The sequence below is a fragment of the Lygodium microphyllum genome, chromosome 21, assembly GCF_053477565.2.
Source record: "Lygodium microphyllum isolate KBCC chromosome 21, Lygodium_microphyllum_v1.1.10, whole genome shotgun sequence".
In the NCBI taxonomy this organism is placed as follows: Eukaryota; Viridiplantae; Streptophyta; class Polypodiopsida; order Schizaeales; family Lygodiaceae; genus Lygodium; species Lygodium microphyllum.
The window spans coordinates 78119076-78145691 of record NC_141155.1 but is presented as its reverse complement, the minus strand read 5'-3'; positions in this window follow the sequence as shown (position 1 = coordinate 78145691).

Below are 26616 nucleotides of genomic sequence, written 5' to 3'. Positions count from 1 at the left end.
CCCTGCTTCTGGTGCTTCCACAGGCACTATCCAAGAGAAAGAGTAGAAGAATGGGAGAGCTTCTTACTCGTTGCTTGCTTGCTCAAACCTTGCTTCTTTTCCTTCACTTCAGACTTCAAAATTAGCCTCTCTCAATTGTACAACTTTGATACTATGTCAAGAATCGTGTGGTGAGGGGACTTGCTTGAGTTGCTTGCATCAAACACACACTCTATACATAAGAGGAAGCTCACTCATAAGAAGAGAGATGGAAGCCAAAACATTTTCTTGTTGATTTTTTCTTCTTCTTCCACACGCTATACAATGTACACAAAGTATAGACAAGATACAATATAAAGAAAAGTGGCCTACTAAGTCAAACAGTGCATAACAGACTACACTAATCGATTGGCGCTATATCTTTGCCAGCTGTAGGTAGGTTTAACAAACTAAATATAATAAGTGATAAGTTAGTGGCCATGTGAGTATCATAATGACCACCAATGTGTTAAGTGTAGACGTGTATACCTATCTAGCCAAGAGGTCCATCATCAATGTCTGCACGTGTTGAGATTGTCATCTCAACACATGGGAGGGATATGAGCTCATGTTTATTAATATTCCCAAGGTGGCTAAGGACTTAATTGACAATGAGATTTCTCAAGAGCAAGCTCTCTAATAGTGGTTTCTCACCTCCTATCAGCAAGAGCAAAGTCTCTGCAACAATCAAGGAGCTAGAAGAGCTAAAATGGTTAGCTGACTGACTCTTTCTTTCTGTGAAAATGGTATGCTCTTTGTCTCCAATGGGAACAAGAGGGTTGCCAAAATATGACCAATGTTGAGTAGAGACACTCAATCAAAACCTTTGAGTATGATCCAACATGTGTGGCTCTTGCCTCGTTCAGAGTATTGGCCATCATGTGCAAATGACCTTTAGAAGAACATGTTATGGCCCACCATCCCTATTTGGATCGACTCCTGACTGAGGAAGAATTGTATGTCACCAGCAATAGGATGAACTCTAGAGACTTCCTAACTGATGTCTTGACCTACATTACACACATAGGCATTACGCCTCATAACATGGACCGTCACGCCCACTTAGTGTATATACACAATTCTATGCTTAACTCATGAAGAAATAAAGCACAGCAAGAAAGTGCTTAACGCCTTAACACTTCACCCTCCAATCCTAGGAAGGATTTTCATCATTCCCATGATGGGGGAGGGGATAAGGTGGAAAAGAAAACGTAACTTGAACTTCAAAACTTCAAACCAAACTTCAAAAGCAAAAGAGGTTCAAAATTAAAAAAAGGAACAAAGAAAGGAAACTTGTACTTGAAGAAAATCTTTTATGGATTTCATGCTTTGAATGTGTGGTTTGCTTGAAGTTTAAAAAGTTTCCATTCCTTACTAGAACATTGCACCATTCCATAGAGTTTGTTCTTAAACTTTTTCTTTTTTGCAAAAGGTACTCTCAAATGAGCTAATTGTAAGCTATTGTGCCATAATAGAATCTTGAGATGGCAAGCCAACTTCTGTTCTTAGAGGAAGAGTACAACAAGTACTAATTGGCTATTAAAATGCAACAACCAACTAAAGTACGGTAGTGTCAGCAATTTGGGAGACCTGGTGAACAGGGAAGGCATGGTGAGACAAATAGTCCATATATGCATTCTCCATACAGATACATACAGAAGGTTGGCAAGAAAATCGACCATGGCATATGCATAAAGTTATTGAGAAATTTTGATGCAATAAAGAATAGTGGCATGGTGACCATCAAGAAGGAAGGCTCACCCAAAAGGATAGAGGTTGTGCTTAGCCCTAAAATAGAGGATAAGGCTTTAGGGCTGGCCAACACCCCCCCTCAAAAAACCCCACTCCACTCCACCCACCCCAACCCACCCTCCCACGACATGGCACAACCCCCCCAAAAAAAGACCCCGCTCAATAAGATCAATTAGTCTAAATTAGTAAATAAGAAGATATCAGTAATTATCCATAAATAAATAATGAACAATAAGAGAAAATGGCAAAAAATTAAGTTTCTTGCATTCGAAAAATAGAAAAAAATAATATTCATGTTTGTGAATGTATGGTAATACTGAGGCATGAGCTTAAGCCTTAGTTCAGCCTTATCTCTATGTTAAAGTGGATTTTTACTGATTTCACAAAGGAAAAATACATTAAAAACTGCTCTCTAAACCTACCATTGAATGCACAATCTTAAGTGGCAGGGAGAAGGGGGTCTAAAGTACTGATAATATGCTAATTTCTAATATTTTTTTAATGTATAGCATATAGGATACGTGTGGTTTAGAATTAAGAGGGTCCAGTAGCACAAGAATGCTCGGTGATGGCCCCAAGCAACACTACAATCTCGGTTAGAGTAATTGCACCTTCACAATGCTGGTTGTTGGTGAATAAAATTGTTTATGCACTATAAATGACACACAATTACACTGCACGTAAAACATGGTATCATCATGAGATACATTGATAGTAGTCAATGGATTCAAGGTCCATTAGGCATGTTGAAAGAATTGGTGTATAGTAGATGCTTAAGGAGTACTTATTGATGATTTAGCTGGGGTGGCATTTAAGTTATCTATTAATAAATATGAATATGGCATTGTGTACAAACATAAAACTCACCAAAACCTGCCAAGGAAAATCAAAACTAGAAGCCACCAAATGGATAAAGTTTATAATCCATTTTTCCATGAGATGAGGGCAAAAGCCAACGAATTGGAGTCTCTTCCAAGAGACCATAACATTGAAGGAATTAGGGCCATATTAAACAATATAAAAAATGAATAAATATATTCCTTTGTGGAGAAAAGAATTGAATCCATGACCTCAATGTTATGAGCCTTTTGAGCAAGCAAGTGGCTCTGCTCTTAAGTCCTTGTGGCCAACCTCTTATTCATTTTAATTATTTAAAAATGTTTAAATAACTACAATTAACATCACTAATTTCTTTGTGAAATTCTAAATGAAGAAGGGGACTAATGGCTTTGATTACCTCAAGGACTTCCTTTGTATAAAGTGTAAAGAGGGCTTTCTCTTGAATCATCAATTGATTTTTGAAAACTAGGTAACAAATAATCATGTGTCTTTTCACAAAATATGTTTGGATAAAACAAAATAGTGATATTCCATCTAGGTCATCTAATTAGGGCGCATTGATTAAGTAAGCAAGTGGATGTACTATTGCATTGCAAAGATTGAAACATTCCTAGAATCTCCAACTTCTTTTGTATTAATGAGCACTTTTTCATCTCCTATTTCATGGATTGATGAATAGAGTCATATTTATTTATCGATTTCTCTTTCATTTTTTCTATTTAAATAATATTTTTCCCATTATTCATTAGTAAAATATATTAAATGAAAACATGGATTGTTGGTCAACTTAGTTACAAAGGTTATGATGGTGGGCTAGACCTAATGCGACAATTGTTAGAACATGCTCCATGCTACATTTTTGAAATATGTATTTGTGAAGCATGTAGCCATCATTTATCCACCATGACAAGAATACAAATGAAATGAACTCTTGATTAATAGTAAAAGTTGAATTCCAATCAACGGAAAACATGATCACAATAGATGTTTTGGGTTTCTTTGATGAGCATTCCCATTAGGACTATATCATGTGCTCATAGATAAATATGGGCTTAATTGATGTTGTCTAAATAAGTATGGAATACTTGACAGAACAAGTTTACTCATTTAGTTGAATATGGTATAGAGGGCCTACCCCTTATGGTTGTTTGTGCCTTTCGAGGGGCACGTTGTTGAGGGTGGGAGAGGTCTAAGCCTAAATCCCTAGGGATCAAGGAAAAGAAAAGACAAATAAAAGAAAGAAGCACTGGAACAAGATTGATATATTATAGAACACAAGAAACAAGTAAACCCAACAAGTAACTACTTTGGAAACTTTGTACCACTACAATAAATCCCTTCAAGCTCAATACACTACACCTAAGGTGATATCTTAGGAAAACTTTGCCTGAGACGATAGCTCAAAACCACTATTATAGCCCTAAATAAATCATAATAGCAAAGTACCAATGAAAATTTTTAGTCCTCACTTATAATAATAAGTAAAGAATGTCTGAAAAATAAGCTCTTGCAAGCAAGCCTTTCTAGGGTAAAGGCATACACTTCACCTAAGGTGATATCTTAGGAAAACTTTTTTTGAGATGATAGCTCAAAACCACTCTTGTAGCCCTACATAAATCACAATAGCAAAGTACCAATGAAAACTTTTCATCCTCACTTATAGTAATAAGTAAAGAATGTTTGAAAAATAAGCTCTTTCAAGCAAGCCTTTCTAGGCTAAAGGCATACATAAATAGGTAGAATCACTTGTCTTATACTTCAATCGTGTTAATCACAATAGTAATCACTTATTCATTTTCCCAAGATTATAACAATGACTTATATTTGTATTTATATCTATTTATAATAGTTCACTCTACTTTTCATTGTTGCTATTCATGTTTTTTGCCTTCTAAATCATCACGTTACTCAAACCAAAGTGAACAAACTTGATCGATAAGCTTATGTAGGTAGAATTGCGAAAATCCCTTCAAAATATTTGAAAATGCCATTTTTTGGTAAGCATGCTACTTTTTGATATTTTTTAGCTTGGAAGATTGGTACCACTCAAAATAAGTCTTAGCACACTAGTAATCATCTCTCACAATTTAATTTTGGTCACTTACGCATTTGACATATGAATTCATACTTAACATTGTGTCCATTTATTAACTTTTAACACGTCACATATCTTGACATCCACACCCTCTAAACCTACATACATATTCAAGCTTTGGCTCTTCATATTTTTCTAATCTTGTTCTCTCGAATATCTTGATTCTTTTACCTACAATTGTAACCCTAAGCTCTATATTGTCTAGTTCACATAAGTCATATGTAGCAATGTCAAAAATCTACATCACAATGTATAATCCCAACCACCTCTTGGATATCTTCTTGAGTGTATTGTGCTAATTATCCAAACTATGATCATATATACCAACACTAAATCACCCTCTTCAATAGCCCTAGGTCTCAACCTATGTCTCTTGTCAAATCTCTCTTTATTCTTTAGTCTTGCCTCTTTCACTCTCTCTTTATTCTCTAGCTATCAGATCCTAAGACCTAATAGCTCTTATTTGGTCAAACCTTATTCCCATGGAAACATGCTCCATGTAGTGGTCACTATCGCTATAGGCATCACTGGCTTTTGCCCATACATGAGCATATAACCTATGGTAGCATTATGCATGGTATGATCTACCCATCAAGAAAAAGATAATAACTGTGGCCACTCTCTAACTCTTCCTATGCACCCCTTTGTTAAGGCCTTCACTATGGCATGATGCCCTCTCTCACTCTTTCCATTAGCCTCTAGATTATAAGCTAATCTTAATGCCAATTTTATACCCAGTCTTGAAAAGAACTCTTTGGGTTCTTCTACATCTAACTCTCCTTTGTTTGTAATAGCCACTTTTCCTACACATCCATACTTGCAAAATATATATTTAAGAAGAAATGTACATATTGTATTGGTATTCTTGGTCATTAATGCTCTCCCTTCAACCTAATTAGTCAAATTTTCTCTTGCAAGCACTATGTATCTCATGTGCCACAACCCTATAGGCATAATAATAAGGTCAACAATCCACTTATAATGCATGCATAAAGAATACATAGTGTATAACTCATCTCTCTACCATATTAAAGAGTACATTTGATACTCTTTGCAACTCAGATACATCCCTTGAAGTTCCTTCTAAAAGCAGCACTCTTTAATCATCTCGAATGCCCAAGGAGTTTATCTTGTAAAACATGTAAGATACCACGTGAGTTCGAAGGAAATGGTATTTTATTTAGCAAGATTTACAGGATTATATTTACAAAAAATATTTTTAATTATAATTTGAAAAAACCCTATAAGTTTAGTAAAGTAAAATGGATCATTTTATGGCTTTATATCATTTTAAAAAAGGGTATTCTTAATACCATTTGAATGCACATTATATAAATGATTTTTTATAAGTGCATCCCCCAGACTCAAATTAGCTTTCTATCACATAGACTACTCTCAATGGTGATCCCTTTTCTTCTTTGGATGCTTCCATAACAAACCATCTTTTAGGAAGTATCCATAAGCCTACCTTCTAATCCTCTTGAATTCTGTCTCTGTCCATTCATCTCTCTTGGTCAACATACTCAGATATTGGCTTTCTTCGTTCTTCCACACATAGTATAATGTACACAAAATGTAGATAAAATATAATATAAAGAAAAGTGGCCTACTAAGTCAAACAATAGATAATTGACTGTAATAATTGACTGGTGCTATAATTATGCCAACTATAGGTAGGTGTAACAAAATAAATATAATAAGTGATAAGTCAATGGCCATGTCAGGATCATAATGGCCACCAATGTGCTAAGTGTAAACATGTAGATCCATCTAAGAAAGTAGTCCATCATCATTGACTGCATGTCTTGAGCTTGTCATCTCAATACTCCCCCTCAAGGTCAACTGCATCCCTACAACTCCATGTAAGCTTCGAAATTACCTAATATTTTTGCAACCATACCATCTCACATGCTATCATATCAACACCTCTATACTCGGACTCTGTACTTGATAAAACAACCATTGGTTGCTTTTGCTACTCCAAGTAATTGCTGCACCAAGGGAAAACATGAATTAGTTGGTATATTTTTTATCAAACTTGCTATTAGCCCAAACTGTATCTGAGTACCGAAACACCTACATATCCTTAAGGACCTATCTCATTAAAAAGTCCATGATGCAAGGTGGACTTCACATAGCTCAATATACATCTAACTACATCCAAATGAGGCTTCCTCAGTACATGTATAAACTGACACACAAGTCCAACAACATAGCTCAAGTTTGGTGGCCTTATGATAGTAATATAGATCAAACTCCCTACTATCTTATTGAATATAGTAGGGTTTTCTATCTCATTCCCAACATTAGCATTTTAACTTTACATTTTGCTCCAATGGCACCAAAAGAGACTTACATGTCGTCATACCATACTTAGATAAAATATCCAAGCCATATTGCCTTTGGAATATCCATATACCATTAGCACATTCAATCACCTTAATGCCCTTAACATTAATCCTTTATCTTAAACTTTTGCTTCAAAAAACCCTTAACATTAACAATCCCACTATCACCATTACCTATAATAATTAAGTCATCGACATAGACGACTATGATAACCAAAAATGTATCACCCTACCTCACATAAAGTGAGTGATCTACATCTGACATATAAAAGCCAATGTTGACAAGATACTCTTTGATATTCTCAAACCATGATCTAGTGGCTTATTTCAACCCATAGAGTGCCTTCTTTAATCTGCATATGTATGTAGGATACTATCAATCCTCATAACCTACTCATTGCTCCATCTACATCTCTTCTTGTAAATCACCATGTAAGAAGGCATTCTTTACATCCATTTGCTATGTGAACTCCAACCTTTGGTTGCTTCCAAAGCAATCACACATCTAGCAGTTGCTATCCTAGCAACTAGATTGAATGTCTCTTCATAATCTATGCCACACGTCTGTGCATAGCCTTTTGCAACCTATCTCTAGTCTTATATCCGCTAATAGATCCATCTGCATTATGCTTTATTTTGTAGATTCACTTACAAACAATAGATTGATTTCCTTTGGGAAAATGTACTAGATCCCAATACTTGTTGGTCTCTAATGCTACCATCTCCTCATCTGTTGTTGTATCCTAATGAGATTGGCCAATAGCCTCCTCAAAACAAGTGGGCTCAACATCCTCAACTACCTTCACTATATAAGCATAATGATGTGTAGCATAACCCTCAAAACTAAACCTCCTAATAGGGTATCTCACCCTAGTACACCTATGTACCATTGGATCACTAAATGGAGCCTTTACATTACCGTGTGCTATCCATACACCTAGTCTCCTAACTGAAGGAGTACCAAGCTCATCATCCAATCTCTCTAAGCCATTAGAATCACCATCAAGAACTGCATGACTAGTAGGTGCACTATTACCATCCAACACTTTCTTCTTCCCTTTGTGATTATCCATAATACTAATAAATGTAGCTAAAGATGTGAGACTACTAGATCTCCCAGACTAAGAATTGGCTATATATATACTCCTAGATGATATCTTTGGTCCATTGTGATTCCTTCTTTTTTGCCTGCACATGACTTGTAATATTTCCACAGCAAAATATTAAAGACCCTAGATCCTGCGGAAAAGCAATTCGAAGTAATCTCCCGCAACAAAAAAACTTTGGGCTAAGTGCTCCATCCTCGTGCACTAACAAACACTAGCCTCACGTTGTGCATAGGAAACCTTGGCTCAAAATTGTAACCCACCGCGGGAACACCCCTTCAAGGGAAAAAGGATAATGAATTATTTGCAAAAAAAAATTTAACTCCCTCCCCTTCACCCGTTGCATTGCGGGGAGAGGGACTATGTGTTGGAGCTTGTGGAGGGGCATGGGGAGGAGGGCATACAATCTGCCACTTGTGTGGCCACCCCCCCAACCTTCACCCTATAAAAACCCCCCCTCCCAAGCTTGAATGGGGCATCGTGTGTGCTGTCCACCGTCGAGTTGCTGCTGCCGTCCGATTGTTGCCGCCACCTACCTACGCCACGCCGCCTGGTTGCTCCCACCCCCATCACCATCATCATCTCCATCGTCATCCTCTCCATCATCACTCCAATCATCTACCCATCGCGTCTCCATGTCATCTCCCTATTTATCCAGACGTTTGAGAAGCTTCTATTGAAGCTGCTCTAGGCCAAGTTCACTCGGAACTCCTGAGGTTTTTAAACCGTGTTCCCCAAGGCCTATTTCTCGTGCCGCGAGGGAAATCTTGGGCAGTAGGCAATTTTGAAAATCAAAAAAGGGGACCAAGGGAGAGTTTGCTGAGTCCAAGATTACTTCGTCAATGGCTCCTAAGCAAAAGTTGAGAGGAGCGCACGCGAGAGCTTCCACCCAAAGTACGAGAGTGGACAACGCCCCGATATTGAATGCCCAGGTTCCGAAAAATAGTCCCCCATGGAAAGGATGCATAAAGCATGTTTTAATTCATGTAGGGAAACTTAAATGCATTGAAAAATTTATATACTTGTTCAATTTACAAAGTTCAATACATGACGAGTACTTGCATTTGCATGCACGTCCATGGTCAAGGCCAGTCGCATTTCGGAATGTATGATGCATAAGTTATAAGTTGAAATTGTGCGAAGGTGTCCTTGTTGCATCACGCAAAGGATAGGGCATAAACACACAATGCACTTATGTAATAATTTCCTGGTTGTGACTCATGTATAAGATAATCGTAGACGGTCATTAAATGATGTCTGAATAATTGCAATGTAACGAAAAGATTTATGAACTTTGGTAATAAAACATATATTAAGCAATTCGCATGCAATGATAGTTACATTTTAGGATGAGATAAGCGATAAAAGAAGGGTTAAATCAATGATGTATTTATTGGCATCTGGTCATGAAAGAATGATGCATCCATGCCTAGAGTTCTTTGATCAAAGTTCGAAATTGGGAAAGGATGCATCTTCATTAAAATACTAAAGCTTTGAATTCGATGCATCAACGTAGGGTTTATAAGAATTATCTCTAAATGTCACTTATTATAGTATAGGGTAAGGAAAGGAGGATCACTGTAGATCCTATAGTTGCATAAAAGCAAAAATGTCTATGGTCTTGAAATTGCATGGAATGATACATCTCACACATCTTGTAGTTACTTATATCTTTTAGAGAAAGTACTTGCAAGTTTAGAAGAAAGTATTGGCATCTTTAAAGGGAAGATCATCTTTAATCTTGGGTTGGTTAGATCAACTAAGTAATTCACGTGTAATTGAGTAGCTTACATGAAATTCATAAAGGTATGATTAGTTAGCATATGATGGTCACCTCAATGTGCTAGATAGGAATAAGCTATGATAAAATTCTGCTTAGTATCACACTTGGGATGCCGATTTAATATTTTCGATCTTAAAAGCTCTACCCACATTCACGAAATGTTAAGTTTATCAAATCGCCCATGTAAGAACGATCTAGGGTTCTCACCCTAAGGATCAGATGACCTAATGATGGACTTTCGCAAGGAATTTAGGGACCCTAGGGCCAAAACGTTTATCAGCCTAGTAGGGTTAGGTTTTGGACTGGGTCAATAGGATTCCCAAGCCCTATATCTTGATCAAAGGTATTCTTGATCAAGGAATACCATATGATGAGAAAAATAATCCCACAAGTTAGGTGCTCACACCTATCTCATACAACATGCCTGCAAGGTCCTATGCACTTGTGACTAAATCACAAGCTAGTACTGCTACACCTTAAACCAAGGTTGGCGAGCTCTAATTACAAATTAGCTTCTCTGAGAATTGATTAGATGCCCTACTACAACACTCCCTCTTGGGAACTATCTTGTCAAGTTTAGGGCAGTGGTGAATTGCCAAGAAGCAATTTGACCAACCAAGTTAGGACAACGGGGTTGTCCACGAACTATTCAACTATAATATAAGGAGACCTAAGGTAGTGACAAATTGGGGTCTATAGGGTATAAACCCTAACCCAAGGAAAAAGGGAAAAATAAGCAACTCAACTTACAAAACTCCTGGGATCTTGCCAAGTCGCCATTGATCCAGGATCGAATGCTGGAAGTATTCGGGGAGAAGGAATCACACCTTAGCAGTTGGCCGTACTACGAACGACCACTGGAATGCTCGTGATTGTACACTTAGGTGCATTGATTATACTTCTTTGCTCAAGGAACTAATTCGAGCAAAACAACTAATGCTTCAGGTTAAAAGCCTAGAGGGAGAGGCAGTATCAGTTACCTCTGACTGTCTTGCCTGACCCTATCCAAGGGGGTTGTTAGCCCGCGCTGGGTACGTGGACCAAACCTGCCGCAAGAGGTCTCTTCGTGGGTGCTACTTGGAGCAAGAGGACGCTTGGGTGCTAGGGGAGGCTCTCGCCGTAAATTCCTTGCCTCCGGATCCTGCACAAGAGGCAGACGTGACTCGACATGGGATCTCGAGGCCCGCATGCTAGTCAACGGGTGGAACTTGGAATAGAGATCCCTAAGGATTGCTGGGATAGCCTTCAGGCACGTTATTTGATGTATTCCAAAGACTATGATAAATAAAGATCAAATGTTGAAAAGGAACTTGCTTGACATTGTTTTTCTGTATTAGTGCCTAAGTTACGTAAAGGAACCAGTGATTAATTACTTAATTAAGGAAGCTATTTTTGCTTGTCAAACTAAATGTGGTAGGTAATTAGATACCTAAGCAAACCGACGAAAGTGCGGTGGACGTGATTCTGGGTCCATCCTACGGAAGGGTGGTCCTGGTTGGCTGGGAACTTGTCTCAAAGGAATTGACAATGAGGTAACAATGACCTAGAATCTTTAGAGCTAGAGTCCTGATTTATGCTGTTTTAGGGGAACGAAATGGGACTATGGAGAGGTCGAGCTTCACATCCCTCTCGTTTCCCATTCTCCTTGAACCAAGTGCAGTATAAATCCACTTTAACCCTGATGTTCTATGCAAAGTGGTTCGTCTGAGGCTCGACGCTAGCTACCTCCTAGAAACTTGACTAATAGGAAAACCCTTACTAAGGTCGATCCTAAGTGGAAATGGCCAGATGCTTCCGCTTCTTCTTCATGGCAGACTCGGGAAGACCTTGATTGCAAACCCCATGACATTCCTTGTGAGTGGCGGGTGGCGCTTTCTAGACTCTCTTCCCGATGGGCTACTAAGACGTGTCCTACAAGTGGACAAGGGGACACGTTACAATTGGTATCAGAGAGAACAAACATGATCTAATATTTACAAGGAAACTTAATGAGGAGAAGTAGAGCAATGTTGCCATTAAGAACATTTTCTTACTTACCTATGGATGCTGGGCTGCAGAATCGTAAAGCATGGAACAAATTCTTGGTGTTCTAGGTTATGTTTATGACTGCAATGCGTGCTTCGGATTATCGGCGGAGGCTAGGCATAATGAATATTCTAGACCGCATCTATAATCCTTCACCCCTATACATGGAATGGAGATGGACGGGTGAATCAAGAATATATTACATAGCGGCCCACCGACTTGTGTACCTTCAGACCAACTTGAAGAGAATCAAGTGGATGGAGAATTTAAAGATCGTGAAGCTGTTCATCTTTATCGAGGCTCACACAAACGCAACCATCCATGCAGGCGGTCGAACAGTCAAGCAGAACAAGTATGTGTACGAGGAGGTGAATCGAATAATCCCTGCCGATAGAATCAAGGTGTCGGGACGTTACGAGAAGAACGGGTATCAAAGGAAGGGATACCCCAAGCTTCCTATGACCTATCGATTCCTGAAAATCCATGACCCCACTCCATATTATTACTCAATTCCCGTGGCCGAATGTAATACAATCCTATTTTCCCCAAAATGATGTATCAGCTTGTTCTATCTTCCCAAAATAAATGTACTAAAAAGAGCTATGCCCACATGAATGAATAATATTTTTATCACTGTCTTTCATGGATGTAAGTGTTGGTAAAGGAGTTAAGTGATTAGGTCACTTGGCTAAAAGTTGAACTGGGCATATTAGTGTAATGTGAGAAACATTTAGCAAGTCTTTAATGTAAAGAATTTTATTGCCTAGGTGCAACCTCAAGTGCAGATTCCTAGTCCAACCCCTGCAATTCAGGAGATGAAGTTCCTTCTCAAACAAATCAAGCCACCTCAATTTCATGGTAAGGGAAGGACTGTTCAAACTGACGCCGAGGTCTGGATCGAGTGCATCGAGGACTATTTCGAGGCAGCAAGAACTGCACCCGCTAACCAAGCGAAGCTCGCCAAACTTAAGCTTACCGGCAAAGCAAGACTTTGGTGGAAACAATGGTGTAGAGACCAAGGGATCTCGGAAGGGGCAGCTACCTAGGAGAAGCTAAAAAAAGCTGTGCGAGGGACGTATCTGCCACTTGCCTACCGCACACAGAAGATGGACAAATTCTATGAACTGAAACAGCTTGGACTATCCCTAGATGTGTATTATTCAAAGTTCATCTCTCTCTTAAAGTACGCGCCACAAATGGATATGACACAACAGGTGTCAAAGTTTTGTGCTAGCTTAAATCCACCCATAAACACCCGCTTGGAATCAATGTGCCCAACCGACCTACAAGACGCACTCATTCGAGCTGCACCAATAATACAGGAGGTGCAGACCAAGCCAAGGAATAACATGACTTGGTCTTATAAGGATCAGAACAAGGGAATGTATAGGTCTCAGGCTAAGAGAGCGCAAGGCCAAAATCAGGGACAAAGGAAGAAAGCTAGGGCCAACACTGTCAACAATTTCGTTCCTACACAAGGTAATGGCTGCAATATCCGTTGCTTCCATTGCAACGAGCCTAGTCACTTTAAAAGGCAGTGTCCCAAGCTTAGCAGAGGATAACGTCAAGGGCCATTCCAAGGAACCGTCGAAGGTCCAGGAGCCACCGTCAAGGCCAGAGGGAGAACCTCCAGTGTTGCCAACAAGGAGCTAGGCGATGAAGAGGATCCATCCATGGAAGCTGACATTGAGAGGGCAATGGTTCCATGCCGCTCTTCACAAGAAAGGCCCAAATCGCCAATTCTTAGTTATTCAAACTCCATCGGATTATCAAGGTAAAAGCTTCAAAACCTTGATTCATTGTGGTAGTACACATTCCTTCATCTCACCGGTCTGTGCAAAAAATTAGGAATAGCCACAAAAGATGCACCTACCTTACTTGTGGAATTAGCAAATGGTCGTAAGGTCTCTTCTACGAGGCAAACTGCTAAGGTGAAATTCCTACTGGGTGGAAAGTCTACTTCGGTCAGATTCAAGGTAATGAACTTTTGTGTCCACGAATGTTTGCTCGGAATGGATTGGCTAATACCCAACGATGCCCACATTCACTGTGGAAAGGGTCTAGTCTCCTTTCAAAATTCTGAAGGGGAACTAGTTACAACTCAAGGAGAGGCTCGTAAGCCAAAAATTCAGCTAGCAAAAGCAACACGGATAATAAAAGGAGTTAGGAAGGGCCTACCTGTCTATTTGATTAAACTAAATAAGCTCGATCAGAATCAAGAATCTAGGGAAGAACCTTCCTGGTTAAAGGAATACGCTGACGTATTTTCTAAAGAGCTGACAGAAGTTCCTCCTCAAAGGGAAGTCGATCACGAAATCAAGCTGGCGCCAGGAGCTGCACCAATCATCACAAAGAGACCATATAGGATGTCCATCCGGGAAGCGATTGAGCTGAAGGAGCAACTCAAGCAACTATTAGACCAGGCTACATTCGTCCTAGCAATTTGCCATGGGGAGCTCCAGTGCTATTCCAGAAGAAGAAAGATGGAACGCTTCGACTATGCATTGACTATAGAGGGTTGAATCAATTGACCATTAAAAACAAATACCCCATTCCAAGAATAGATGAACTTCTTGACCGTCTTCAAGGTGTGAAGATCTTCTCTAAGATAGATCTCAGGTCTGGATATTATCAGATAAGGATCAAGGAAGAAGATACCCCAAAGACAGCATTCATCACAAGGTATGGACACTTTGAATTCCTAGTCATGTCATTCGGGCTGACAAATGCTCCTGCTACCTTCAACAGGTTAATGCAGGATATCTTTAGGCCCTCTCTTGATGACTTCGTACTCGTCTTCTTTGAGGATACCCTAGTCTACTCCAAGTAGGAAAAAGATCATGAACCCCAGCTTCACATTGTCCTTGAAACAATGAGGGCACACAAGCTTTATGCCAAGAAAAAGAAGTGTGCATTTTTCAAGCGACAGATTGAATATCTGGGATTCATAATATCAGCGGGGAAGGAATTTCAGTCGATCCGGCCAAGGTCAAAGACGTTCTGGAGTGGCCAACACCAACTTCTGTCAAAGAAATACGTAGTTTTCTTGGATTGCGAGGATTGTATAGGGTCTTTATCAAAAACTATGCTTTGATTGTAGCGACTCTGACTGATCTACTAAAGAAGCAAGTATCAATTGTATGGTCACTTGCTGAACATACCAGCTTTGACAAACTAAAGCAAAGCATAGTATCAGCACCCATCCTGAAACTTCCTGATCTTAGTAAGAAGTTTGAAGTGATAACTGATGCTAGCGCACTTGCCTTAGGATGTATGCTCATACAAGAAGGTCATCCCGTAGCATACTCTTCAAGGAGACTGAAGAGCCATGAAAGGAACTATGCTACCCACGATCTAGAGTTGTTGCCTGTCATCCATGCTCTCAAACTTTGGAGACACTTCTTGCTGGGTAACAAATTTGCCTTAGTGATGGACCACAAAATTCTTAAATGGATTTTCACCCTAAATGAGCTCAATATAAGGCAACGTCGATGGATTGAAGTACTGGAAGAATATGACTTTGAAATCAAATACCAACTTGGAAAGGAGAATGTAGTTGCTGATGCACTCAGTCACAAGGCATTTCTGAATTCTCTGATTTTGCAAGATCCAAGATCTCTAGCCACAAAGGTCCATGCCAAACAACCCAATTCTTGAGCTAGCTAGAGAAGAGGCATGTCATGACCCAACCTATCATAAATTGCTAAGGGAGATCCCCATCAAAGATCAAGACCCGAAGCTACAAACAAAGTATCAAGAATTCTCTATCAATAGTGGACTTGTGCACTATAGGACAAGATTATGTATTCCCGCAAGCCAATCACTCAAGCATAAGATACTTTGGGAAGCCCATCACTCCCATTTCTTAGGACATCCTGGCTATGCCAAGACCGTTAATACGGTCAGGAAGAGCTATTTTTGGGATAGGCTCAAAGGTCACGTTCTCAAATATGTCACGGAATTTTGTCTTATCAACGCATTAAGGCCGAACATGTCAAAATGCCAGGGAAATCGCAACCACTTGATATTCCCCAAATGAAATGGGAATTCATTAGTATGGACTTTGTTGTTGGCCTGCCCCAAGTTCAGGGAGGATACAACTCCATTATGGTCGTGGTAGATATGCTCACCAAGGTTGCACATCTTATCCCTGTTAAGACAAACTATAAAGCCCTAGACATCGCAAGGTTATTCATCAAGGAAATATTCAAACTGCATGGGTTACCCAGAAGAATCATTAGTGATCGTGACTCTCTCTTCACCTCACACTTCTGGAGGGCTATCTTGGAGGCCATTGGGACCCAACTCTGTTTCAGTACAACTTACCATCCCCAAACCGATGGTCAAATAGAATTAGTCAACCAAGTCATTGAAGATATACTTAGGGCACACTGTTGTCGCGAACCCAAAAAATGGATTCAATATTTGCCACTGGTTGAGTTTGCCTACAATGCTTCTTACCAACAAAGCATTCAGATGACCCCTTTTCAAGCATTGTATGGGCACAATTGTCGTACTCCTTTAAGCTTTTTGGATCCAACCTTGAGGGTTGAAGCTTCAAAGTAGATGCTGGAAGACGTGGATGACCAAATCAAATCAATAAGGCAAGACATCCAAGCCGCCAAGGACAGACAGAAGGCTTACGCGGACTTGAAATGGCAAGATAGATCCTTCGTTGAAGGTGACATGGTCTTCATTCGCGTACGTCCAAAGAAGAGTTCCCTATCCTTGGGTGAATGCAAAAAGCTAATTCCAAGGTATTGTGGACCCTACAAGATTCTCACGTGCCTAGGCCCTAATGCTTACAGACTTCAGCTCCCTGAAAACCTAAAGGTTCATAACGTATTCCATATCAGCCTATTGAAAAAGTATGTGCCTAATCCTAGTCACATGCTTGATTATCAACAAATTGTAATGCCTAGCCAAGGAGTCATTGAGCTACGGCGTGACAAAATCTTAGATGTTAGGGAGGCATTTGAGATCCAGGACCTTGAGAGAATACCTCATCCAGTGGAAAGATTACCCCGAAGAGGATGCCACTTGGATGGATGAAAGTACTCTCAACCAACAATACCCCCAGATCTTCTCGAGATGGGGACATCTCGATTCCTCTAAGGGGGAGAGAATGTAATATTTCCACAGAAAAATATTAAAAACCCTAGATCCTGCGCAAAAGCAATTCTAAGTAATCTCTCGCAACAAAAAAACTTTGGGCTAAGTGCTCCATCCTCGTGCACCAACAAACACTAGCCCCACGTTGTGCATAGGAAACAATGGCTCAAAACCGTAACCCAACTCGGGAACACCCCTTCAAGGGAAAAAGGATAATGAATTATTTGCAAAAAAAAAATTAACTCCCTCCCCTTCACCCGTTGCATGGCGAAGAGAGGGAGTATGTCTTGGAGCTTGTGGAGGGGCATGGGGAGGAGGGCATGCAATCTCCCACTTGTGTGCCCAAAACCCCCCCCCCCCACCTTCACCCTATAAAAACCCCGCCTCCCAAGCTTGGAGGGGGCATCATGTGTGCTGCCCGCCGTTGAGTTGCTGCCGCCGTCCGACTACTGTCGCCGCATGTCTACACCACGCCGCCTGGCTACTACCGCCCCCATCACCATCATCATCATCATCATCTCCATCGTCATCCTCTCCATCATCACTCCAATCATCTACCCATCACGTCTCCATGTCGTCTCTCCAAAACTTTGAGAAGCTTCTATTGAAGCTTTTCTAGGCCAAGTTCACCTGCAACTCTCGAAGTTTTTAAACCGTGTTCCCCAAGGCCTATTTCCCCTTCTGCGAGGGAAATCTCGGGCAGTAGGCAATTTCAGAAATCAAAAAAGGGGAACAAGGGAGAGTTTGCTGAGTCCAAGATTACTTCGTCAATGGCTCCTAAGCAAAAGTTGAGAGGAGCACACATGGGAGCTTCCACCCAAAGTACGAGAGTGGACAAGTCCTGATATTGAATGCCCAAGTTCTGAAAAATAGTCCCGCATGGAAAGGATGCATAAAGCATGTTTTAATTCACGTAGGGAAACTTAAATGCATTGGAAAATTTATATACTTGTTCGATTTACAAAGTTCAGTACATGACGAGTACTTGCATTTTCCTGCACTTCCATGGTCAAGGGCAGTCGCATTTCGGAACTTATGATGCATAAGTTATAAGTTGAAATTGTGCGAAGGTGTCCTTGTTGCATCACGCAAAGGATAGAGCATAAAGACACAATGCACTTATGTAATAATTTCCTGGTTGTGACTAGTGTATAAGATAATCGTAGACAGTCATTAAATGATGTCTGAATAGTTACAATGTAAGGAAAAGATTTATGAACTTTGGCACTAAAGCATATATTATGCAATTCGCATGCAATGATAGTTACATTTTAGGATGAGATAAGCAATAAAAGAAGGGTTAAATCAATGATGTATTCATTGGCATATGGTCATGAAAGAATGATGCATCCATGCCTAGAGTTCTTTGATCAAAGTTCGAAATTGGGAAAGGTTACATCTTCATTAAAATACTAAAGCTTTGAATTCGATGCATCAACGTAGGGTTTATAAGAGTTATCTCTAAATGTCAATCATTATAATATAGGGCAAGGAAAAGAAGGATCACTGTAGATCCTATAGTTGCATAAAAGCAAAAAGGTCTATGGTCTTGAAATTGCATGGAATGATACATCTCACACATCTTGCAGTTACTTACATCTTTTAGGGAAAGTACTTGCAAGTTTAGAAGAAAGTATTTGCATCTTTAAAGGGAAGATCATCTTTAATCATGGGTTGGTTAGATCAACTAAGTAATTCGCGTGTAATGGAGTAGCTTACATGAAATTCATAAAGGTATGATTATTTAGCATATGACAGTCACCTCAATGTGCTAGGTAGGGTTAAGCTATGATAAAATTCTGCTTAGTATCGCACTTGGGATGCCGATTTAATATTTTCGATCTTAAAAGCTCTACCCACATTCACGAAATATTAAGGTTATCAAATCGCCCGTGTAAGAACAATCTAGGGTTCTCACCCTAAGGATCAGATGACCAAATGATGGACTTTTTCAAGGAATTTAGGGACCCTAGGGTCAAACGTTTATCAGCCTAGTAGGGTTAGGGTTTTGGACTGGGTCAATAAGACTCCCAAGCCCTATATCTTGATCAAAGGTATTCTCGATCAAGGAATATCGTATGATGAGAAAAATAATCCCACAAGTTACGTGCTCACACCTATCTCGTACAACATGCCTGCAAGGTCCTATGCTCTTGCGACTAAATCACAAGCTAGTACCGCTACACCTTAGACCAAGGTTGGCGAGCTCTAATTACAAATTAGCTTCTTTGAGAATTGAGTAGATGCCCTACTACAACACTCCCTCTTGGGAACTGTCTTGTCAAGTTTAGGGCAGTGGTGAATTGGCAAAAAGAAATTTGACCAACCAAGTTAGGACGACGGGGTTGTCTAGGAACTATTCAACTATAATATAAGGAAACCTAAGGTAGTGACAAATTGGGGTCTATAGGGTATAAACCCTAACCCAAGGAAAAAGAGAAAAACAAGCAACTCAGCTTACGAAACCCCTGGGATCTTGCCAAGTCACCATTGATCCAGGATCAAATGCTGGAAGTATTCGAGGAGAAGGAATCACACCTTAGCAGTTGGCCGTACTACCAATGACCACTGAAATGCTCGTGATTGTACACTTAGGTGTATTGATTGTACTTCTTTGCTCAAGGAACTAATTTGGAAAAAACAACTAATGCTTCAGGTTAAAAGCCTGGAGGGAGAGGCAGTATCAGTTACCTCCGACTGTCTGCCTGACCCTATCCAAGGGGGTTGTTAGTCGCGCCAGGTACGTGGACCGAACCTACCGCAAGAGGTCTCTCCGTGGGTGCTACTTGGAGCAAGAGGATGCTTGGGTGCCAGGGGAGGCTCTGGCCGTAAATTCCTTGCCTTCGAATCCTGTACAAGTGGCCGACGTGACTCGAGATGGGATCTCGAGGCCCGTATACTAGTCAACGGACGAAACTTGGAATAGCAATCCCTGAGGATTGCAAGGATAGCCTTTGGATAGGTTATTTGATGTATTCCAAAGACTATGATAAATAAAGATCAAATGTTGAAAAAGGAACTTGCTTGACATTGTTTTCCTGTGTCAGTGCCTAAGTTACATAAAGGAACCAGTGATTAATTACTTAATTAAGGAAGCTATTTTTGCTTGTCAAACTAAATGTGGTAGGTAATTAGATACCTAAGCAAACAGAGGAAAGCGCGATGGACGTGACTCTGGGTCCGTCCTACAGAAGGGTGGTCTCGGTTGGCTGGGAACTTTTCTCAAAGGAATTGACAGTGAGGTAATAATGACCTAGAATCTATAGAGCTAGAGTCTCGATTTATGTTGTTTTAGGAGAACAGAATGGGAATATGCCTTACGGGCAGAGAGGTCGAGCTTCGCATCTCTCTGGTTTCCCATTCTCCTTGAACCAAGTGCAATATAAATCCGTTTCAACGCTGATGTTCTACGCAAAGCGGTTCGTCTGAGGCTCGACGCTAGCTACCTCCTAGAAACTTGACTATTAGGAAAACCCTGTCCTAAGTGGGAATGGCCAGATGCTTCCGCTTCGTGGCAGACTCGAGAAGTCCTTAATCGCAAACCCCGTGACATTCCTTGTGAGTGTCAGGCGGTGCTTTCTAGACTCTCTTCTCGATGGGCTACTAAGACATGTCCTACAAGTGGACAGGGGGACACGTTACAATTGGTATCAGAGCGAACCAACGGGATCTAATATTTACAAGGAAAATTAATGAGGAGAAGTAGAGCAATGTTGTCGTTAAGAACATTTCCGTACTTACTTATGGATGTTGGGCGACAGAGTCACGAAGCATGGAACAAATTCTTGGTGTTCCAGGTTATGTTTATGACTGCAATGCGTGCTTCGAATTATCGACGGAGGCTAGGCATAATGAATATTCTAGACCGCATCTACAATCCTTCACCCCTGTACATGGAACAGAGATGGACGGGTGAATCAGGAATATATTACATATAGCGGCCCACCGACTTGCGTACCTTTAGACCAACTTGAATAGAATCAAGTGGATGGAGGATTTAAAGATCGTGAAGCTGTTCATCTTTATCGAGGCTCACGCAAATGCAACCCTGCATGTCAGCGGTTGAACAGTCAAGCAGAACAAGTATGTGTACGAGGAGGTGACTTGAATAATCCCTACCGACAGAATCAAGGTGCTGGGACGTTACGAGAAGAACGGGTATCAAAGAAAGGGATACCCCAAGCTTCCTATGACCTATCGATTCCTGAAAATCCATGATCCCACTCCATATTATTACTCAGTTCCCCAGGCCGAATGTAATACAATCCTATTTTTTCCAAACTGATGTATCAGCTTGTTCTACCTTCCCAAAATAAATGTACTAAAAAGGGCTATGCCCACATGAATGAATAAGATTTTTATCACTATCTGTCATGGCTATAAGTGTTGGTAAAGGAGTTAAGTGATTAGGTCACTTGGCTAAAGGCTGAACTGGGCATATTAGTGTAATGTGAGAAACGTTTAGCAAGTCTTTAATGTAAAGAATCTTATTGCCCAAGCACAACCTCAAGTGCAGATTCCTAGTCTAACCCTTGCACTAAATACAGCTCTAATTCACAAAAAGAAGTTCCTTCTCAAACAAATCAAGCCACCTCAATTTCATGGTAAGGGAAGGACTGTTCAAATTGACACCGAGGTCTGCATCGAGTACATGGAGGACTATTTCGAGGCAGCAGGAACTGCACCTGCTAACCAAGCAATGCTCGCCAAACTGAAGCTCACCGACGAAGCAAGACTTTGGTGGAAACAATGGTGCAGAGACCAAGGGATCTCGGAAGGGTCAGTTACCTAGGAGAAGCTAAAAAAAGCTGTGCGAGGGAGGTATTTGCCACCTGCCTACCGCACATAGAAGATGAACAAATTCTATGAACTAAAGTAGCTTGGACTATCCCTGGATGCGTATTATTCAAAGTTCGTCTCTCTCTTAAAGTACCTGCCACAAATGGATATGACACAACAGGTGTCAAAGTTTTGTGCTGGGTTAAATCCACCCATAAACACCCGCTTGGAATCAATGCGCCCAACAAACCTACAAGACACACTCATTCGAGCTACACCAATAATACAGGAGGTGCAGACCAAGCCAAGGAATAACAGGACTTGGTCTTACAAGGATCAGAACAAGGGAATGTATAGGTCTAATAGATTCTACTGAGCTTCTGTGTGTCTTTTATAAGCCTCTGCATGCTTCTATATGTGTTCTATTTGATGGGTTTTTAGCTTGGGAAAGTCTTTCTACCTCAGACACGGAGGAGAATACAAGCTCAAGTTAGGTAGTTCAAATGAAGAAGTTGCAAGAAGCACATGGAAGGATTGCAAGATGAAATTTTGATACAAATGCCACAACAAGGAGGGTTCTACACTCCCACTTGTAGTGTCCAAGTTCTTTCAAGGACATGGCTTGTTTTGTCAAACATTGTGATGAGTGTCAATAAACCAAACTTACGATCATAAGAAGGATAAAATTGAACTCTCTCCTCTAATTTCTAGTCAACCATTCAAGAAGTTGCATATAGACTTCATGGGATCCATTAGTTTTTCTACCTAGTATTCCAAACCATGATACATTATAATGGCTACTACTGTGATTACATGACTAAGTGGGCAAAGGCTAGGGCCACAAAAAAATGATGCCTACATCACGAGCAAAATTCTTATAGGAGCAAGTCATCTCACAAGTTGATTTTCCCATTGAGATTGTCAACAACCAAGGAACTCATTTCTTAAATGAGGTCATCGAACATCTCCTTCCCAAGTTCTTGTTCCTACATCAAAATTGTAGTCCTTACTACCCTTAAGAAAATAGCCAAGCAAAGGTGACTAATAAGATTCTCTTTAGTGTTCTAACCAAGACTAACTTAGCTTCCCAATCAAACTTGGATCATAAGATCATGGCTACACTTTGGGCTTATCATACAGCCAACAAGATGACCACATGGAAAATACCCTTCAGGTTACCTTATGAAACTAATGCAATCATGCTAGTCGAGTTCATTATCCCTAGTCTCTGTGTGTCACATTACAATAATGTTGGAAATGCATTAAATCTTGGATTGGACACCTTAGTAAAATTGTACTACTCGAGGGTCAATCCCCACTTGTGCTAAAACATTCCAACGGAATGCCTTTTTTAATAAACACGTCAAGCAGTGATCCTTTGAGAAAGGTAACCTAGTGTTGTTGTACTCAATCAAAAGCCATTCAACAAAAATATTACACTTCAAGGCCCCATACACTATTATGTGTGTGTCATCAGTAAGATAGGTCACATGGAGCTAGAAACCTTAGACATGCAAAGTACATGATGCTTACATGCCATATCAAATGCTACTACCCTACAGTAGGGCACTACTTACACAAGCCACCCATGAAGAATTCCGACATTCCTATCAAATCCATCATGATAACCAAACAAATGTGGTATGAGTGAATGGAGCAATGCATGTGCAACATGACAATCAAACTTCAACTAACATTCCTTCCAAGAACTTTAATGTTAGGATAGTGACTCTTAATAGCTTAGCATTAAAGGACGACTTCATAATTCCACACGCTTACCTTTGCATACATTTGAGTGTGGCTGAGGATATGACTATCGATGCACTCATTTATGAGGGTGCCAATTTCAACATTCCTTCTTACTGCTATTAGAGATAATTGGGTCGACCGCTACTATAGTCTACTAATACCAAGTTACATCCCTTCAACCCTCTTTGTTGCTAGGAAAGTGCAAACTAAAATTGACAATGGAGAGTGAAACCATTCTGATTGTCTTCTATATTTGGTCTAAGTCTAGCAAAAAGGAGGAAAGACTGCTCATGTGGTCACAAAGAGGGTTGGATGCCCAAGGGGCATGGGAAAAACCTAACCCTAAAAATCACATATAAAAGAGACCAAATAGAATGGAACAAGCTACTCGTGTGTGCTAGATTTCCTTCCTATCTCTTTGCTACACTATTATCCAGAGTGAAAAAGAGAAAGTGAAGGAGAGTGTGTGTGGAGTGAGGGACAGTGGATAGTAAAATTTCATCTTTTTTTTTTCCTCTTCATCTCTATCCCTTCTTGTAGTGAGTTGAGAGATTGAGCTAGAGTGTATGATGTTGAGTTTTTGAGGGAGTGAGGGACGTGGAATGTAAAGCTATTCTCCATCTCTCCATCCCTTCCTCATCAATTTATTTGAGGCAGTGAGGTACAGGCAATGAGAAGCTCTTCTCCATCTCTTCATCCCTTCTTGATCATGACATCAACCCCTCTCCCACACATAGATGACAACAAAAGCAATGAGGCAAGTGCAAGTGTGTGGATGGATCGTGGAGCTTGTCAATGCGAATGACTACAACCTTGGGAGCATTGGTAAGTATACTCACTATATTGCATAGAGTCATTGACATTAGTATGAGAATATGAGTAAACTAGGTGAGAGATAGCCACACCCTTTGTCCATTGAGATCATTGAATAAGGATGTGTCCAATGTACACTTAGTCACAATGTAATGATCCTTTTAGCCACACTCTATTGCATGGTGGAGTCTACACTGGTTGATTGAACAATGGAGGAGATAGTGGAGGAGAAGATGGTATCAATGCATATGGTGATGGAGGAGAAGGTGACAAGGGAAGACAATGAGGGGCTCACATAGGATACTGGAGGTACTCGCCTACACATGAAGGTTCTAGGTGAAGCGAGAGTAGCCTAGAATAGCCTTTATCTCTTGTGCATCATTCTAGGGGGGATCTATCACACATGTGTGCCAAATCATTTTGTGATGTGGAGGGTCTCTTCCTTCAATGCACCTATCATAGGCAACAACTTCAAGTTAGCACCAAACATGCAAAACAATTAATCACTTAAATAATAGCACACAACCCCATCCCTTGGGTTACTTAGATAGCATAAGTTATTGTTTTTCTCTCAAGAAGCACATAATGTGCATTTGCCACCTGTCAACCACTTTTAGAAGACAGATCTACATGGAATATAGTGACAAGGGGGCTATTACCCTAGCTCTTAGACTCTGTGTGACCATTCAGGGATCCATGCTTAACGTACTTTGTTGGTCAAAGTTTTCACTTATCATCTTGCCTATTTAAATTTTCTAATTCAATGTAGACGTTGCCCTCTCTCTCTCTCTCTCTCTCTTGTACCTCTATGCCACATGGTTTGTGTGCAACAATTGCGAAAATTTGAACCTCAACATATCATTTGAGGATTGAGATAGGCGGATGGGAGTAGGGTATGGGGACCAAGGACCACATGTACGAACTTTGTAAGACAAAGAGCCAAAGATGATCTTCTAGGGTTTGGACAATTTGGGGAGATATGACCCTTTTCTCCACATCTGTAACATTCCACCTCTGATCTCTGACTGTCGTTCTTTGTAACTTTGAGAGGGAAACCTCCTTGGACCGAAATTAGGACCAAACTCCCTAGGCTTTGGTCCAATGTCCTGCGTTGTCATTTTGGATTCTAGTAAATTGAATCTTGCATTTTCATCTTTCTATCTTCGTTCGTGCATCTCTTTTAGAGAGCAGATATCATCTGTATGGTTCTTCCTTAAATAGTAGGGATAGAAGGCTCCAGGAATGGTTGGTTTTTGGATACATTCAGTGGCTAAATGTCCCGCTTGATGGCACTTTCCACACCATGTATTAGAAAGCATCACATCTCTCCCATCTCCCACAGGAGTAGATATATTGGTGGTATTTACCTTCAGCGTATGTAGTTGTTCTGTAATTATATCCATAAGCTCTTTATTAATACTGGCAACTGAGTAGGATAGGTAATCCTTTAGATTTTCACCTCCTGATGTACTTGTAGTAGGATTTTGGGAAGCTTTTTTAATTACTATATACACTTGGGTTAATCTAGAGGGTCCTCTATTCTGGTTCCTATTCAGAGCTCCTGTTGAGACTTCGGGTTGTTGATTTCAGCTAGTAGGGCTCCATTGTTGTTGAGTCACCATTGGAGGAATTGTTTGAGGCCACTGTTGTTGTGGTTGAATCATCATATGAGGCATTGTTGTTTGCACCCACTATGGATTAGGTGCATTGTACTTCGACACTGTTTGCATTTGGAGATAGGGGTAGGGATCCGTCCCTGGGAATGTATTTGGGGGGCATACCATTCCTGGCATAGGAGGAGGTAAGACTCCTCTTCCTGGAGTCATTGACAACCTTGCTTCAACTTCGTTATATAGTCTTGCACCTTCCACTGCAACTTGCAGATTGACTAGTCTTCTTAATTCCATGAACTTGCGAACTTCTGGTTGTAGGCCTCTGAGGAACACTCCTTTTTGGATACCTTCATCCAAATGATGATTGGTCCATCTCTTCAAGATAGATTCCATTCGTGAGACATAAGCTTCTACTCTTTCTCCAGAGGACTGACTTAGGTTCATGAACTTCTCTCACATCCGCTCTTCAAAATCTTTACGCCTGAATTTAGTGAGGAATGTCAACTTCAAGTCATCCCATGTGCCAAAAGTTCCTGCTACCTGTCTCTCATACCATTGAAACACCATGCCCTTGAAAGTGGCG